The 20348-nt window shown below is 36.1% G+C and overlaps 1 protein-coding gene across 6 annotated transcripts in view; it reads right to left on the reverse strand.

Annotated features, from left to right (window-relative positions):
• ZC3H12B (zinc finger CCCH-type containing 12B) overlaps positions 1–19933 on the reverse strand; it is a 596951-nt gene extending 577018 nt beyond the window's left edge. For all 6 annotated transcript variants that reach the window (XM_082715906.1, XM_082715905.1, XM_082715899.1 and 3 more), the window contains exon 1: positions 19425–19933. The gene's annotated coding sequence lies outside the window, so the exon portion shown is untranslated. The remainder of the gene's footprint in view (positions 1–19424) is intronic.
• Between the last annotated feature and the right edge of the window lie 415 nt (positions 19934–20348).

A 20348-nucleotide genomic window follows, 5' to 3' on the forward strand; every position in this document is an offset into this window, starting at 1 on the left:
AAATCAAACTCTCTCTCTTTGCAGATGACATGATACTTTATATGGAAAACCCAAAAGTCTCCACCCACAAACCACTAGAACTCAGACAGCAATTCAGCAATGTGGCAGGATACAAAATCTACAAAAGATTTAAAGAAATCTAATACCTATGCTTCTAAAACTGTTCCAAAAAAACAAAAATAGAAAAGGAAGGAATTTACAAATTCTTTCTATGAGGCTAGCATTACTCTAATACCAAAAAAAGATAAATACACTACTTTGAAAGAAAACTACAGACCAATATTCCTGATGAAAATAGATGCAAAAAATACCTTCAACAACATACTAGCAAACAGAATCCAACAATACATTAAAAACTTATTTATGACAATCAAATGGGATCTATTCCTGTGTTACAAGGGTAGTCTCATATTCACAAGTCAATCAGTGTAATCCATCCTCTCATTAGAGAAAGGATAAAAGCCTTTCAGTAGACAGAAAAAGCATTTGACAAACTACAACATCCATTAATGATAAAAGCCCTCAACAAATAGGTTTAGAGGGAACATACTTCAACGTAGTAAGGGCTGTACATGAAAAACCCACAGCTAATACCACCTTAAATGGATAAAAACAGAGCTTTCCCTCTACAGTGAGGAACACAACAAGGATGTCCACTCTCACTACTTGTATTCAACATAGCACTGTAAGTCCTAGCCACAGCAATCAGACAAAAATAAATAAGAGGCATCCAAATCAGTCAGGGAGAAATAAAATTCTCTTTTTACAGATGACATGATACTATATGTAGAAAACCTGAAAGACTCCACCAAAAAACTGCTAGAACTGATAAATGAATTCAGTAAAATGGCATGATATGAAATTAATACCCAGAAATCAGTTCATCTCTGCAAACTAATAATGAAATAATAGAAAGAGAAATTAAGAAAACAGTCCCATTTACAACTACATTAAAAAATAACAAAATACCCAAAGATAAACATAACCAAGTAGGTGAAAGACCTGTAATCTGAAAATTATAAAACACTGATGAAAGAAATTGAAAACTCAAATTGAAGGATAATGCATGCTCATGTATTATAAGAATTATTATCATTTAAATGGCCACACTACCAAAGCAATCTACCGATTCAATGCAATCCTTATCAAAATACCAACAGCACTGTTTATTAAACAAATAATATTACAATTGGTACAGAACCACATAAGATGCTGAATAGCCAATGAAAGCTTGATACAAAAGAACAATGCTGGATGTATCACAATCCCAGATTGCAAGATATACAACAAAGCTGTAGTATTCAAAACAGTATGATAGGGGCACAAAAACAGGCACATAGATCAATGGAAGAAATAAAAGAGTCCAGAAAAAAACTTACGTTTATACAGTTAATCTGTAAGAGGAGGAAGGAATATACCAGGCTAAAAAGACAGTCTTACTCAGCAAATGGTCTTGGGAAAACTGGTCAGCTACATTCAAATGATGAAACTGGACCTGTTTCTTATATCATACACAAATATAAATCAAAATTTGTTAAACATCAAAATGTGAGACTTGAAAACATAAAAATCCTAGAAGAAAGCATAAGCAGCAATCTCTATGGCTTTGGCCACTGAAACATTTTTCTAGGTATGTCTCTTCTGGTAAGGAAAATAAAGCAAAATCAAACTTTCAGGACTACATCAAAATAAAAAGCTTTCGCACAGCTAAGGATATCACCAACAAAAAAGAAGACAACCTCCTAAATGGAAAATGATATCTGTAATGATATATCCAGTAGTGTGTTAATATCGAAAATATGTAAAGAACTTATACAAGCCAACACCAAGGAAAAAAAATATCAAATTAAAAAACAAGCAGAAACCCTGAGTAGACATTTTTCCAAAGAGGACACAGAGATGGCCAATAAACATATGAAATGATGTTCAATATCACTAATAATCAGTTAAATGCAAATCAAAACCATAATGAAATTATTACCTTATATCTGCCAGGATGTTTAAAATCAAAAAGACAGAAATAACAAGAGTTGGTAAGGAACCCAAACAATTGGTGGTAATGCAAATTGGTATAGCCATTGTGAAAAAACAGTATGGATGTTCCCCAAAAAATTATAAATAAAATTATCATATGATAAATTAATTCAACTACTGGCTATTTACCCAAAGAAAACAGAAAGACTAACTCAAAAAGGTACATTCACCCTTATGTTTATTGCGGCATTATTTACAATAGCCAAGATATGGATGCAACACAAAGGTCCATCCATAAATTAATAGATAAAGAAGTGATATACATATGCAATGGATATTGCTCAGCCATAAGAAAATGAGATATTGCTGTTTACAACAATATAATCGACCTAGAGGGTATAATGCTGTGTGAAATAAGTCAGAGAAAGACAAATACCACAATTTCACTCATATATGGGATATAAGAAAAAAAATGAATGAACAAGCAAAGAAAAAAGCCAAAAACTCCAGGACTCTTAAATACATAGAACAAACTGGTGGTTTGCACTTAAACATAGACCTGATCCTATACCACTCCTAGGAGAAAATGTAGAAGAAAAATTCTTTAAGATTGGACTGGGCAATAATTTTTGGTGTGCACCAAAAGCACAAACAAAATACACAAAATGGAACTATATCAAACTAAAAAGCTGTGTAAAAAATGTAACAATGGAAAAAAATGAAAAGGCAGTCTATGAGATTAGAGAAAGTATTTTCAAACCATATATCAGACAAGGAGTAACAGCCAAAATATATAAAGTACAACTCATAACAGAAAAACAATTCAATTTTAAAATGGGCAGAGAAGCTAGTTATTTTTCAAAAATAAACATCTAGATCACCTCCAAGTTTATGAAAAGATGCTTAATATCACTAATCACAGCCAACACAGAATATCACCCCACATCTGATGGAATGGCTACCATAGAGAAGACAAGAAATAGGAGCCCCTGGGTGGCTCAGCTGGTTAAGCATCTGCCTTCGGCTCAGGTCATGACCCCAGAGTTCTGGGATTGAGCCTTGTGTCAAGTGCTCTGCTCACTGGGGAGTCTGCTTCTCTCTCTCCTTCTTCCCCTCCACCCAACTCATGCTCTCCCTCTCTCTCTCAAATAAATAAATAAATAAATAAATAAATATAAATAATCATTAAAAAAAAAGAAGACAATATACAAAAAGTGTTGATGAGTATGTGGAGAAAAAGGAACACTTTTACATTATATATGGGAAAGGAAAATAGCAGGGAGGTTCCTCTGAAACATAAAATTACCATTAATTCCACTTTTGGGTATACATCCAAAGAATATGATAATATTTTTGCAATATTATTCACAATAGCCAAGATTTGGAAACAACCTAAGTGTCTGTCAACAGATGAAAGGATAAAAAAATATATATGAATATTAAGACAGCCATGAGAAAGATGGAAAGCCTATCATTTGTGAAAACATGAATGAACCTTGAGGGCATTATGCTGAGATGTGTTAACAAAGAAATACTGTATGGTATCATGTATATTTGGAATCTATGAAAGCTTAACTCAAGGAAAAGGGGTAAAATGAGGTCACTAAACGCTGGCAGGGTGGGAGGATTGGGGACAAATTGTTTAAGGGTAAAAACTGGAAACTAGAGAGGAGAATGGAGTTGGGAGAAATTGGAAGGGGAGGTGAACCATGAGAGACTATGGAGTCCGAAAAACAATCTGAGGGGTTTGAAGTGGCGGGGGGGTGGGAGGTTGGGGTACTGGGTGGTGGGTATTATGGAGGGCACGGATTGCATGGAGCACTGGGTGTGGTGAAAAAAATAATGAATACTGTTTTTCTGAAAATAAATAAATTAATTTATAAAAAAAAGAGTCTATCAGCACTGGAAAAAAAACAAAAAACAAAAAACTGGAAACTAGTAGTTAAAGAAATCCTGGCAAAGCTAATGCACAGCATAATGATTACAGTCGATGGCACTGTATTATAAGGTTAAAGTTGCTAATAGATTAGATCTTACTTGTGCCCACCACCAAAAAATGATAATTATGTAACATAATAGAGGTGTTAGTTAATTCTATGGTAGTAATCATATTGCAACATATAAATATATCAAATCATTATGTTGTACACATAAAGCTTACACAATGTTATATATCAATTTTATTTCAATCATTATGTTGTACACATGAAACTTACATAATGTTATATATCAATTTTATTTCAATAATAAAATTTAATAAAGATTATTATAAGAATGAAAAAGAAGAAAATAAAATATCTTGAGACAAAAATTAAAACACAACATACCAAAGCATATTAAGATGTAGTAAAAGCAGTACTAAGAGATAACTGTATAGCAGCTCACACTTATTTAAAAAGAAGAAAGAGGGGTGCCTGGGTGGCTCAGTGGGTTAAGCCTCTCCCTTTGGCTTAGGTCATGATCTCAGGGTCCTGGGATTGAGTCCTACATTGGGTTCTCTGCTCAGCAGGGAGCCTGCCTCCCCCTCTCTCTCTGCCTGCCTCTCTGCCTACATGTGATTTCTCTCTGTCAAATAAATAAATTAAATCTTTTTTTAAAAAAAAAGAAGGAAGATTTCAAATCTTTCTTAATTTTACATGTCAAGGAACTTAGAAAGAAAAAACCATATCCAAAGTTAGTAGAAGGAAATAAACATCAGAGCAGTAATAGATGAAATAAAAAAAAAAGAATAAAAGGTCAAGTTGATTTTTTAAAATGAAAACAAAATTAAAAAAACACCAGCTAAGAAGGCCAAAGTTGGTGGCATCGCAATTCCAGACTTCAAGCTCTCTTACAAAGCTGTCATCATCAAGACACTATGGTACTGGAACAAAAACAGACTCATAGCTCAATGGAACATAAAAGAGAGCCCAGAAATAGATCCTCAACGCTATGGTCAACTAATCTTCAACAAAGCAGGAAAGAATGTCCAATGGAATAAAGACAGTCTCTTCAACAAATGGTGTTGGGAAAATTGGTCAGCCACATGCAGAAAAATGAAACTGGATCACTTCCTTACACCACACACAAAAATAGACTCCAAATGGATGAAGGACCTCAATGTGCGAAAGGAATCCATCAAAATCCTTGAGGATAACTATAGGGAGCAACCTCTCCAACCTCAGCCACAGCAACTTCTTCCTAGGAACATCGCCAAAGGCAAGGGAAGCAAGGGCAAAAAGGAACTAGTGGGACCTCATCAAGATCAAAAGCTTTCGCACAGCAAAGGAAACAGTCAACAAAACCAAAAAACAACTGACAGAATGGGAGAAGATATTTGCAAACGACATATCAGATAAAGGACTAGTATCCAAAATCTATAAAGAGCTTATCAAACTCAACACCCAAAGAACAAAGAATCCAATCAAGAAATGGGCAGAGGACATGAACAGACATTTCTGCAAAGAAGACATCCAGATGGCCAACAGACATATGAAAAAGTGCTCCACATCACTAGGCATCATGGAAATACAAATGAAAATCAGAGTGAGTTACCACCTCACACCAGTCAGAATGGCTAAAATTAACAAGTCAGGAAATGACAGATGCTGGCGAGGATGCGGAGAAAGGGGAACCCTCCTACACTGTTGGTGGGAATGCAAGCTGGTACAACCACTCTGGAAAAGAGCATGGAGGTTCCTCAGAAAGTTGAAAATAGAGCTACCCTACGACCCAGCAATTGCACTACTGGGTATTTACCCTAAAGATACAAATGTAGTGATCTGAAGGGGCACATGCACCCAAATGTTTATAGCGGCAATCTCCACAATAGCCAAACTATGGAAAGAACCTAGATGTCCATCAACAGATGAATGGATAAAGAATAAGTGGTATATATATACAACGGAATACTATGTAGCCATCAAAATAAATGAAATCTTGTCATTTGTGATGTCATGGAACTAGACGGTATTATGCTTAGCAAAATAAGTCAATTGGAGAAAGACAACTATCATATGATCTCCCTGATATGAGGAAGTGGAAATGCAACATATGAGGTTTGGGGGGTGGGAAAAGAATAAATGAAACAAGATGCGATGGGTTGGGAGACAAACCATAAAAGACTCTTAATCTCACAAAACAAACTGAGGGTTGCTGGGGGGAAGGGGGAAGGAAAGGGTGGTGAGATTATGGACATTGGGGAGGGTATGTGCTATGGTGAGTGCTGTGAAGTGTGTAAACCTGGCAATTCACAGACCTGTACCCTTGGGGCTAATAATACATTATATGTTAATTTTTTTAAAAAAGCACCAGCTAGATTAACTAAGGAAATAGAAAACCCAAGTTTAAAAAATGCGAGAGGAGTTATTACAACTGTTGTCATGTAAAGGATTATAAGAGACTACTATGAATAATTATACACCAACAAAATGGGTACTCTGGAAGAAATAGATAAATTTATAGGAACACACAACCTATCAAAATCTGAATAAGGAATTGAAAACTAAACAGTCCTGTATCTGGCTTTGGTATTAGGTTAATGCTGACCTCATAAAATGAGTTTGGAAGTGTTTATTCCTCTGATTTTTTATTTGGAACAATTTGAGAAAGATTAGTGTTAATTCTTTAATGTTTGGTAGAATTCATCCATGAAACCACCTGGTTCTGAGCTTTTTATTGTTATTGTTGTTGGAACATTGTTAAATTACTCATTTAGTCTCCTTAGCCAGAAAAAAAAGAATATTAGAAGAAAACTATAGTCTAATAACCCTGATGAATACAGATTCAAATTTCTTGAAAAAACTACTAGTAAAACAAACTCCATAGTACCTTAAAAAGATCACACACCATGAAAAGGTGGGAATTATTCCCAGATTCAAAGATAGCTCAAGCTCAACAGACAAAAATCAATCTATATGATATACCCACATTAACAGAATAAAGGGGAAAATTATATGATTACAGATGTATAGATGTAGAAAAATCATTTGACACATTGTAACACCACTTTACAATAAATAGCATTCAATGAATTAAGAATGGAAAGAACTTACCTCAACATAATAAAGGCCATATATGAAGAACCCACAGTTAACATCATACTCAATAAAAACTGAAAATCTTTCCTCCAAGGTCAGGAGTAAGGCAAGGATTCCAACTCACACCATTTCTATCAAACATAGTACTGAATTTTAGGATTTTTTATTTCTGTAAAAAAATGCCATTGGAATTTTGATAGGGTATTCATTGGATCTGTAGCTTGCTTTTGGTAGGATGGACATCTGAACGATATTCATTCCAATCCATAAACATGGTATGATGGTATATCTTTCCAATTAGTGTCCTCTGTAATTTCTAGCTAGAACAATAAGACAAATAAAGGAAGCTTAAAAGGCATCCAAGTTTAAACAGAAGTGAAATAAATCATCTCTGCTCAAAGTGACATGATCTGATATGCAGAAAAACCTAAAGACTACACACACACACACACACACACGATCCTAAAATTCAAACAAAACCAGAAAGTTCCCCAAACAACAACAACAACAAAAGGTTGAGCAAAAAAACAAAGGTAGAGTCCTCATACTTCCTGTTTTCAAAACATATTACAAAGCTACAGTGTAGTGCTAACATAAAGATGGACATACAATCCTAAGGACAAGACTATGGAGCCCAGAAATAAATACATGTATATACAGTCAACTGATACTCAACAAAGTTTTAATAATATGCAATGGGTAAAGGACAGTCTCTTCAATAAGTGGTGTTGGGAATATGAATATCTACATGCAAAGGAATGAAATTGGATCTTACATATCCACAAAAATCAAATCAAAGTGGATTCAAAACATAAATGTAAGACCTGAAACCATATAACTCCTAGAAGAAAACATAAAGAAAAAGCTTCAAAACATTACTTTGATGTGACACCAAAAATGCAGGCAACAAATGCAAAAATAGACAAATGGGAGTATAAACTAAAATGCATCTTTTTTTTTTTAAGATTTTATTTATTTATTTGACAGAGAGAAATCACAAGTAGACGGAGAGGCAGACAGAGAGAGAGAGAGGGAAGCAGGCTCCCTGCTGAGCAGAGAGCCCGATGCAGGACTTGATCCCAGGACCCCGAGATCATGACCCGAGCCGAAGGCAGCGGCTTAACCCACTGAGCCACCCAGGTGCCCCTAAAATGCATCTTCACAGAAATATAAATTGAGAGTGAAAAGGCAACCTATAGTATGGGAAAAAGGTTTGCAAACCATATTTCTGATAAAGGGTTAATTTTCAAAATATTAAGGAACTCCTACAATGCAACAGTAAAAATGAAAATAAAAATAAACCAATTTTATTTTATTTTATTTTATTTTTAAAGATTTTATTTATTTATTTGACAGAGAGAAATCACAAGTAGGCAGAGAGGCAGGCAGAGAGAGAGGAGGAAGCAGGCTCCCTGCTGAGCAGAGAGCCCGATGCGGGACTCCATCCCAGGACCCTGAGATCATGACCTGAGCCGAAGGCAGCGGCTTAACCACTGAGCCACCCAGGCACCCAAAAATAAACCAATTTTAAAAACAAGGAAATGATTAATATTTTCCAAGGAAGACACATAAATAAACAATAGGTATATTAAAATATAGTTTACATCACTATCATGGAAATGTAAACCAAAACCACAAGGAGATAGTACTTCACATCAGTTAGAATGGCCACTATTTAAAAACAAAACAAAACAAAAAACAGAAAATTATTGTTAAGAATGTTTAGAAACTAGAACCCTTGGAGCACCTGGGTGGCTCTGTCAGTTAAGGGTCCAGCTCTTGATTTCAGCTCAGGTTATGATCTCAGGGTCAGAAAATCAAGTCTCATATCAGGCTCAGCAGGAAATGTGCTTCTCTTTCTCTCTTCCTCTCCCTCTGCCCCACCTAAAATAAATAAATCTAAAACAAAACAAAAAAACTAGAATCATTGTGCCATGTTGGTGGGAATGTAAAAATGGTGCAGCTGGTACAGAATATTGCATGGAAGTTCCACAAAACTCTTAAGATTTATTATATGATCTTTAAAATTAAGTAATCCAGTTAAAAATGGGCAGAAGACATGAATAGACTTTTTTTTTCCCAAAAAACACAGATGGCCAACAGATACATGAAAAGATGTTTAACATCCTTCATCATCAGGGAAATATAAATCAAAACTACAATGAGATAGCACCTCACACATGTCAGAATGGCTAAAATTAACAATAGAAGAAAAAAAAAGATGTTGGGAAGAATGTGGAGAAAGGGGAACCCTCTTGTACTGTTGGTGGGAATGCAAACTGGCACAGACAATCTGGAAAACAGTATGGATGTTCCTCAAAAGTTTAAAATGGAACTACCCTGCAACTCAACAATTGCACTACTAGGTATTTATCCAAAGGATCAAAAATACAGATTTGAAGGTTTACATGCACCCCAATGTTTATAGTAGCATTATCAACAATAGCCAAATTTTGGAAAGAGCCCAAATGCCCATCAACTGATGAATGGATGAAGATGTGGTATTGTATATCTATAATGGAATATTACTTAGCCATAAAAAAGAATGAAATCTTGCTGTTTGCAATGATATGGATGGAACTATGCAGTATTATGCTAACTGAAATAAGTCAGTCAGAGAAAAACAAATACCATATGATTTCACTCATATGTGGAATGTAAGAAACAAAACAAATGAATGTAGTGGGGGAAAGAGGCAAACCAGGAAACAGACTCTTAAATATAGAGAGAACAAACAGGGTTACTAGAGGGGAAGAGAATGGGAGTATGTGCTAAATAGGTGATAGTGATTAAGGACAGCACTTGTGATGAGTGCCTTGTGTTATACGGAAATGTTGAATCACCCAATTCTAAACCTGAAACTAATATTACACCATATGTTAAGTAACTGGAATTTAAATAAAAACTTGGAGGGAAAAGAGTAATTAGATCTTAAAAAAAATAAAAACTACCATATGATCTGACAATCCCACTTCTGGGTATTAACCAAAATATTGAAAATAGGATCTCCAAGAAATATTTGCACTCCTATGTTCGTTGCATATTATTTACAATAGATAAGGGGTGGAGACAAACTAAATGTCCACTGACTGATATGTCTTGGAACACTGAAAAAATAAACTTAAATTAAAAAAAGAAAGAAAATGTGGTAGATACATGCAACTGAATATTATTCAGCCTTAAAAAAGAAGGAACTGCTGTTACATGCTACAACAGATGTATCTTGAAGATATTACATTAAGTGAAATGAGCCAGTCAGAGAAAGACAAATACTGAATAATTTCATTTATATGAAGTATCTAAACTAGTAAGACTTATAGGAGCAGAAAGTACAATGCTATTTGACAAAGGAGAAATGGGAGTTACTATTCAATGGGTATAGAGTTTGTCACACAAGATGATAAAGTTCTAGAGATCTCCTGTAAACTCTACTGAATACTTAAATTTTTGTTAAAAGAGTGGATCTCATAGTATATGTTTTTACCACAATAAAAAAATTGGAAGACAGAGTCCTAACATATCAATAATTATTTTAATATGCAAATAATCTGAATGGACCAATTTAAAGACAGATTAGCATAGTGGATAAAAACAATATGGTCCAGTATATGTTGTCTGCAAGAAATTCACTTCAAACATAAAGACATGTGTAGACTGAAAGTAAATAGATGGAAAAAAGATATACCACTGAAACAGATTTTTTTTTAAAAAATTACTTCCCATTAAGTACACTTCGGAGTGAAGAAAATACTAGGGATAAAGAGGAATATAATACAACATTCATGAAATAACATAATTATAGTGATAGAGAACAGAGTAGAGGTGAGAGTTTAGGGAGGGGGGCAAAGGAGATGAGTGTGTTTCAGTTTAATTAAGAATTCCAGAGAGCTAAATTTTTATTCTAGTTGATCTAATGACCTTTGCGTTATTGCTTTCTTTGCTTTTACTTCTAAGGTCTAGGACTTATCAGTGAAGAGCTATGACTTACACAGTAGAAGTGAGTTTTCACTATTGTAATATGCATGAAACAAAGAACTAGTTTTTTTTTCCCCTCCTAAAAGAACATCAATAATAAGCCTCCAACATCCCTATTATTGCATGTAGCTGTGCTTTTTCCCGGTTAACTTTGACATTTATTCTGGTTTCTTGTTAGAAGAATTTCATTCCATGCTATCAGTAACATTGGGTTTTAGAACATTTTGCAACATCACATAAATAAAACAAATATATATTAATATGCATGCATGCATTATATGATTACTAATTCAAAACTAGAGAAAAGAAGGGGAGTCTGGGTGGCTGCATTGGTTAAACATCTGCCTTTGGTTTAGGGTGTAATCCCAGGGTCCTGGGATGGAGTACCACATCAGGTTCCCTGCTCAGTGGGGAGTCTGCTTCTCCCTCTCCCTCTGCCTTTTGCCCCTATGCTCTCTCTCCCACTCTCAAATAAATAAATAAAATCTTAAAAAAAAAATACTAGAGGAAAGGAGGTCCTGAAGTTTTACTACTTCCAGCATTGTTAAAATACCATTAACATATCAAGACTATTAAGACTACTCAGTGTGGGGGCGCAGTTGGTTAAGTATCTGCCCTTTGTGCAGTTCATGATCTCAGGGTCCTGAATCCAGTCCCAACTTGAGCTCCTTGCTCAGCGGGGAGCCTGCTTCTCCCTCTCCCTCTGCCTGCCACTCCTCCTGTTTGCGTGCTTGTACTCTTTCTCTCTCTTTCTCTTTTTTGGTCAAATACATAAAATCTTTTTTTAAAGACTATTCAGTGTAACTTTTTAAATTTAAAGAATGTATTTATTTATTTGTTTGGGAGAGAGTGAGCACAAGTAGGCAGAGTGGCAGGTAGAGGGAGAGACAGGCCCCCCATTGAGCAAGGAACCTGATGTGGGACTGGATCCCAGGACCCTGAGATCATGACCTGAGCCAAAATCAGCTGCTTAATGGACTGAGCCATCCAGGCATCCCTCAGTGAAACTTCCAATGCATACTTATTTCACTTTCTCATGCTGACGAAATGATAAGAAGAATTTAAGTGCACAGAATTTACATGCAAATAATATTGCTATTTTAGTTTTTAAAACGTCTGAGGGAAGGTGAACCATGAGAGACTATGGACTCTGAAAAATAATCTGAGAGGTTTGAAGTGGCGGGAGCGGTGGAAGGTTGGGATACCAGGTGGTGGGTATTATGGAGGGCACGGAGTGCATGGAGCACTGGGTGTGGTGCAAAAATAATGAATACTGTTATGTTGAAAATAAATTTAAAAAATATATTAGGAAAAAAATCTGAGAGCAATTCATCATAACTATTGTCCCAATTTTGCTTGCATTACTAACTGATGTTCAAATCCCTTTTCTTGTAAACAGCTCAATTCAATTAATAATCTAATCCTTGTATGTTCAATGCAGCACTTAGAAGACATTTTAAAATACATAAAACCTACCTTCTTTCCTCTTAGCAGTTATTTTAATTGAATATCAGTGCTTTTGTTACAAGAAATTAGTTAGGTTCTAACAGGAGGCCTGGAGGCCAACAAAGAGGAAGCCGTGGCCAGCTATGGGGAAAGTCAGAGGACTTTTCTGGCAGCACTCCAAAGAAGCTGGGTCAAACAAGACAGGTCCAAGATGACTGACAAATTAGACCTGACACTCTTGACCAAATAAGTAAAGACTGACAACCCTGCTTCCAAGAAATCCCCTCCTAAGTAATTAATATTCCAGCCGCTTGTTAACAACCATCAATAAAAAATGGACACCTAAACTCCAGGTTGCAGCTCTCTCACTCTCTAGCAATCTCTCCCACTTCTCTTGCCAGCTCTCACATCTTGAGAGTGTACTTTTGTTTTAATAAACTTTCCCACACATGTCGATTGTACACTGCATTGTATCTGTTCTTGAATCCTTTCCCTGATGAGACCAAGTACTTTTGGCAACATCTTTGAGATGGCCTCAGTACCTGGGATCTCCCCACTTCACCTGGCAACACTGTCATAGCCAGTAAAGAAGCTCTGACATCTAACCTCTGGTATGGCTCTGGCTGCTTCTCCTGTGGAATGCAATCCATCACCAGCATGGGTTTGGCACTCTACAGAATATATATTTTTAGCATAATTACTATATCCAGGCTATAACAAATTTTGACTAGTGGAGCCTGAATTATGGAAATTTTGAAATATGATTTAGACCCCACTGATACAGAATTTGAGATAATTCAGACAGTGGCTGAGATTAAATTAACCTTAGCATTATTTATGAACAAAGAGTTTGCTAGGCAAATTAATATCAACAAGATAGTAGAGAAAAAATGTTTCCAACCTTCTTTAAATACCTTAGAAATATCTCTTTCCACATAATTTGTAGATATGCTAACTACATATCATTCTTACACATTTATTAAAAGAATTAATACTTTGTTAGCCTAGTTCCAGTTACAAGAAAGTACAAGGAAGTAATAAAACCTGCAGTACATAAGAAATATTCTAAAATTCACAACTTCAACCACTTCACACCTATTCTACTGTTACTGCATATTAAGAAAAAATTAAACATGTAAAATAAAACATCCATTTTTCTTATACCCCTACTTTTTTCCATCTTCTATGGAATCATAGGGATCTGAACTAATTTGGCAGCAAAATCAACACACTCCATGATAATTAAATCTATTAATAATAAACAAAAACAACCCAGTTAATAATAATAGCCTGGAAAGTACAAAGAGAAAAGGAATATAAGGATTTGTGTGCACATTTAGAAATTGAACTCAACAAGAACAATTAAATACCCAGTAAACGTCAAGGAGCAACTAATAAATAGTAAGTATGGCTTATGTATGATCTCTGGAATAAAACTACTTATGTCACACTTCATATACCAACTGGTTTTCAATTTGAAAGAAAAATAGAGTAATTATTTTATAATTCTGAGATTCTAAAAAATAGAGTAATTATTTTATAATTCTGAGATTCTAAGTCCACTAAGTTAGACACAGTATTTTATTTTATTTTATTTTACTTTATTTTAGATTTTATTTATTTATTTGACAGAGAGAGAGAGAGAGCGCGCGCACAAGCAACAGGAGTAGCAGGCACAGGGAGAGAGAAAAGCAGGATTCCCACTGGGTCTATCTCCTTTCCATCAATTCCCATTCACTCTATTTCAATTAAAAAAAATATAGGGCACGGATTGCATGGAGCACTGGGTGTGGTGCAAAAATAATGAATACTGTTATGCTGAAAATTTTTTTAAAAATGAGAAAAAAATATAGAAGTCCTATATAAACACATTCTACATGAAAAAAGTTGAAACACTACAGATAAGATTGAAGTTCCCTATGTTTATCACCCACAGTCACAGGCTCCTCTATCTCCTTCCCCAAAGGTAACCACTGTTATAAGATTGGTTTGTATTTTACCAGAATTTTTTCATATGGATTGACATATATATGTAGAAATGTATATAAAATATTGTTGTTTTCTGTGTATTCTTTTAATATAAACAATATTACACTCTTTTTCCTGTTGTGCAGATTGCCCTAGTCATCCAAAATTATGTCATGGAGATCTAGTCATTTTTTAACTCTTTTTTTAATTATTATGTTATGTGAGTCATCTTACAGTAGGTCATTAGTTTTTGATGTAGTGTTCCATGATTCCTTGTTTGCATATAACACCCAATGCTCCATGAAATACATACCCTCCTTAACATCCATCACTGGGCTAACCCATTCCCCCACTCCCTCCCCTCTGAAACCCTCAGTTTGTTTCTCGAAGTCCTAGTCTCTCATGGTTCGTCTTCCACTCCAATTTCTCCCCCTTCATTTTTCCCTTCCTTCTCCTATGTTCTCCATTCTATTCCTTATGTTCTACAAATAAGTGAAACCATATGATAATTGACTTTTTCTGCTTGACTTATTTCACTTAGCATAATCTCCTCTAATCCCATCCATGTTGATCCAAAAATTGGGTATTCATCCTTTCTGATGGCTGAGTAATATTCCCTTGTGTATATGGACTACATCTTCTTTATCCATTCTAGACACAGTTTTTTAAGAGTTTGGATTAATTCCCTTCTTACTGCCTCCAGTTAATCACCCAGTTTCAAATGCAGTTTATCTGATATGGATTCAGCTTTTTAGACCATGACAGAAAATCTTTCCTAATAAGTTTTTAAAGATATAAATATATTTTTAAAAATTCATTCAGGGGTCACAGATGTAACTCAGAAGTGACAGTGAGAACAAAGTAATATCTACATTTGTTAAGAAAGGGGAAATGAGGCACAGAAAGTGAACATAATGATCTATATAAATCAGGGCTTTTAAAGGTTATGTAAATACGGATATGTAGTGTGCAATTGTTTTAATCAAGAATTTTTTAAAAACACCATTTTTTCTCATTATGAATCATGTCATAACTAAACTTCAGATTTTCATTTAATACTTATTGCATTTTAAAAGCTGCTTCAAAATGCTTATACTTTATTCCATCAAATTCCTGAGATGTATTTGTCATCAGGAATGAATCAGACCACAGGGGAAATTTGGGGTGTCAACATTCCAAAGACAGTTAACAATATATAATATTTGATATTAAGAGAACAATAATTGTGTATAAAGCAGTTCTTATGAATATTACTTTAGAACTTATATGTGAAGGATTTGCTTTATTTTGTTTGTAGGTGCCATTCTTTAAGAAAGAATTCTACTCTCCACTTTTCTTCCTATGTTGAATTGGCTGATAGTATTTTCCACTTTGTGGAAAAGGTTATTTTCCAGGGAAATGTGATCCAAAAAGAACTATTGGGTAAAAGCCATTTTTGCCATAAACTTCCATAATAAAATAGGACTGTGCTCATCCGGGGAAATTTTCAACCCACTGACATAATAAATATCATACTTAAGACCATAATAACAATGTTAAAACTGCATAAAGAAAATTATAACTTATGGATACACCTTTGTTATTCAGTATAATGCTGCTCTACCTCTAGACTCAGTAATATGGTAAAAAATATTGAGAATTTTCTATTATATAGTAAGGGAAACTGGCAATCTCTTACTCTATTTCACATGCAGCCACCACTGAGACTTAGCAATTTACATAAGCTGTTTACTTGCCTTAAATCACCATAGTACAGAGAACTTGACATACAAAGTAATTTTCATTTTCTCAGCAGTTTCTCCATCATTTAAATTTACCAGTGCTCTTTCCAAAGATGTCCCCTATTGATACCAGCATAATCAGCTAAGAACAGAAATGCGCAATACTTGCTTAGGAAAGGAGACTAAACCCAATGCTTTCTGAATGCTTTGCTGTTAACTAATTTCTAGTGATTGAATATTCATTGACTATGTATATGTGTACTATTCTGCTCTCTAACTCTCTAACTTATTTAGCTAATAGCTAACAACCTAAGTAGAGAATGTTAAAAACAACAGTTATATCTATCAAAATTACTAACTACTGTGAATTAACTTTTATTAGTAATAACTATAATCAGAGAGACTATTGTTGGCAGCAAAGATACCAAATGAGAAGTATAAGATGGTGTATAGAAGCCTCAAAAAATATCTAGTTTGGTAATATTGTTCCTTACAGTAAATCCATGAATTAATCTCAAGAATTCTTTGCAATTTTTTTGAGGGGTACAACCATAGCACATTTTCTTATGCTTATTTTTCTATATATAAACATCAACCTAAAATGGTTGACTAAAACCAAGAAAACTATTAGTCATGTAACTAATTTTCAACACAGCAAAAAGTTGTTAGAAAAGCAATAAAATCAGTTTTTCAAAGGTTTGTAACTGCAATTTAAACACTGATGTTAACAGACAATTTTTCACACAAGCATTATTAATAGGATAATATTAGAACTTTGACAGACATCAATTTGTAGGACTCTGGGATACCTCTCTTTGTTTAAAAAAAATAGTAGTATTAATTAGCAGTACTAAAAACTAAGCTATCATATACTTAATGGACCAAAATTAATGTTGCTTATAGAATTTCATAATTTACTTTACCAGGAAATAGTCATTGGAGAATATTAATAATCTAAAGTTGTACTAATCAGATCAATCCTATACAAAATACTTAGATTGTAACTGTTTTAGGAGAAAAAGAAAATGTACAGGTGATAAAAATATGTGAACTTAACACTCTCTATCTTCTTAGAAAACATCTTCACTTGCCCCAAGAAATAGAAGGATTATTTTAAGTCTGGCTTCTATAGTATGCACCTGTGAAAAATTATTTAATATTATTGATTTAGGATATAATTTATCATAAAAACTATGCCCACTACTGAAAGTGCCCTTTAGGTTTATCCAGGAGAGTAATATTCACAAAGATTAGAAAATCAAGTGCCTCAGTTCATGCTATGTTGAACTCCCCCACCTTCCAACAATATCTGTACTTCAAATAAAATAATAAAGAATTTTCTTAATAAAGAATCAAATCAAATCTGACTTTGTCTATAAAGCCTTCTCAGACAAACAGCTCCAAATCTCCTCTTTTACCTATAATTATTTTAGCTCTTATTCTGTACTACTCAATGTTCTAATTTTTGACCATGATGTCTCCAGTGGATGAACAATTTAATTCTTGGGGCCTGTTTCTCTTCTATTCTCTACAGTAACTACTATAGTAATGGGCACTCAGTGAAGCTAGACAATAAAAGCTTGTTGAAAACCAATTAATTTAAAAAACACTGAAGTCATTCCAGAATTCACTGGTCGAGTGCTTTGTTGTATTAATATTATCTTACAGTGTGGGTATAACTCTCTAGGTAAACGCTCTTGAGTATGTGGCACCTTTATAACTATAACCATATTCATTGAAATCAAATTCTAAATGGTATCCAAATTACTGCCTATTTCTAAAAGTATGTGAAGTGAGTATCCAAATGATACATTTTATTTCAAATAGTTCGGACTTGAATTAAGAGCTTTTCCAAAATAGAAACATTCCTAAGTTTGGAATCTAGCAACTATAAGCATGTTAATTTGCCAATTCACCACTATCACCACCACAATGACCACCACCAACAACAACATAAAATACTCGCTGAGGTCCAAGATTATTTTGCAGTGATACTAGAATTAAACAGTGCCTTAATGTATATCCAAGAGAACCTCAAACAACATGAAAGCTACATTTTACCCAAAACTATCAAGTTTGGACTGATTCACTAAATAAACTTATCTAATCACAAAAAGCATGTATATCCTTTTTAAAAATCTTTAGCTTAAAATAATTTACCCAAAATTAAATTTAGCCTCTTTAATGCAACACTTCTTTACTTCTTTCCTTTTTTCCTAATAAAAGAAACATAAAATAACTTAAAAACTATTAGGGAGGGAAGAGACCCAAATAGAAGAAGGAACCCATCTTTCATTGTGTGTGCATGAAAGTACCTTACAATCAAAATTACTAATCAATCTGAATTCAGTCCACTTTTGGAAAGGGTCAACTGTGAACTGTGACTTTTTTCAACCATTTTCTTTTAAAGGAACAACTTCACTACTCAAAGATAATATTGCTAATTTTCAAAAAGCACCTTACAACTTTAGATCCTCATCTAAATCATTCTGTCCAAAACATCACTTCAGGTCCCTCATGGCCATGTTTTTAGAAGCAACTAATCTCAATTGCAGAATACCCCAGGAAGAACAGATAGATCATAAGACACCCCTGTTTTTATTAGGGACATTTTAAGTTTCATCATATTTACTAAAAAAGAAGTTAGATCATTCTGGATGAAAAGTAGTTCATAAAACCTGTTTCCCTTGTTATCAGGCACTATCTGTCTACTTCTTTTCAACTTCGATACCACTTTGGAAGTCAAGTAGGTTGTGTGTTTGCTAGTTTGTTTTATTACTATTATTTAATATAAGTACTGACTTCCTCATACATGTCAGAAGTCGGAAGCCAGGCACGCGACTTTCAGAAGCTCTCCTCAGCACACGAGTATCAAGAAAACTGAAAAGAGGCCAGGCCATCTGCCCGTTCAAGCTTTGAGGCATGGAGAGACAACAGTCTGAGAAATGATTCTTGAGAAGCCTGTGGTCAGACTGAAACGTTAGAGAGCAAAAGCAACAGAAAAGGAATGAAAAGGATATTGGGAAAGACTGTCCCGGAATTGGGGACCAGGCTGCGTGATTGTACGTAGAATTATCAGCATCTATGGCATCTAAGAAGCAAAGCCAGGCCTTAAGCCCCTCATTCCTGGATGCTGGGGTTGAGACCAGAGAGTGGTGGTTTTTAGAAGGAAAACTACCTCGAAGGGTATAGGGAGCCGCGAGCAGATGTAGGAGAGGCGTTAGAAGCTTCTGCAGGAGAAAGCAGCGCGTTGGTCGCCTCCCGGGGCCCCAGAGGACAGAAAGGCGCCCCAGCACCAGGCGAGTGCGGTGCCACTACTCACCCCTACTCTCCTACGGTCCCCGTCGTCGCCCTGCTGGACACAGCCCCTGCAGGGGGAGCCCCTCCCCCGCCCGCCGCCAGGGGTGGGCTCAGCCGGCGGGAGGAGACGGCGGCGCAGGTGTCCGTGTGCCGGTGCCAGAGATGCGCCCCAGGAGGAGCTGGATGTAAAGGAGGCAGCCTGGTACCTTGCGCTCCCTGACGCCGCCAACTTCACCACCATCGACGTGGAGGGGCGAGGGTAGGCACTGGGGGGGGGGGGGAGGCCCTCGCCCAGCGGCCCCGTACGTTCCTGGAGTACTAGGCCGGAGCTCGGGCGGGACCGCCACCCCCGGTCCCCTCAGCGGCCCGACCCCCAGGCCTGATTCCCGTCCCTCAGCCCCCGCGGCCACAGAGCAGCGGCGGCTCCCTCTCGGGGCCGCTGTCGCAGCTTCATCCTCGTGCTCCTCCTCCTCTGGCGCCGCTGCCTACACACACAACCCCAGCGCTGTTGGAGCCGTGGCGCCCCGACTGCCGTCGCCTAGCAACCGCGCGCATGCGCCCCACCCCCGCCGGCGACCGCCGCCACCGCTGGCGCCTCTGTAGGGGCTCAGTCTAGGACCTACAAAAGTGCTCTAAAGCCCACTTCCTAGATCCTGGATGGAATGGCGTCAAGGCGGGGTGAGGTGGGAGAGGTGCAGTTTGCCCTGCAAATGGAAGAGGCTGGAGAATTTGGGGATACAATCTCTAGACTCCTCGACAGGCATCTTGGCCAGCCCAACAACCTTCCAACTTATTCTTTAGTCTTGCCTTCTCCAATTCATTCTTAAGAAGGACTTCCAGAGTAATTTTCTAAATAAACCCCTTTGACCATGTCACTCATCTGCATAATTCTGGTAGTTAAGGAACAACCCCCTTAATAGGGCCTAACAGTTCTGGACTACTGCAA

This window comes from Mustela nivalis (assembly GCF_964662115.1).
Source record: "Mustela nivalis genome assembly, chromosome: X".
In the NCBI taxonomy this organism is placed as follows: Eukaryota; Metazoa; Chordata; class Mammalia; order Carnivora; family Mustelidae; genus Mustela; species Mustela nivalis.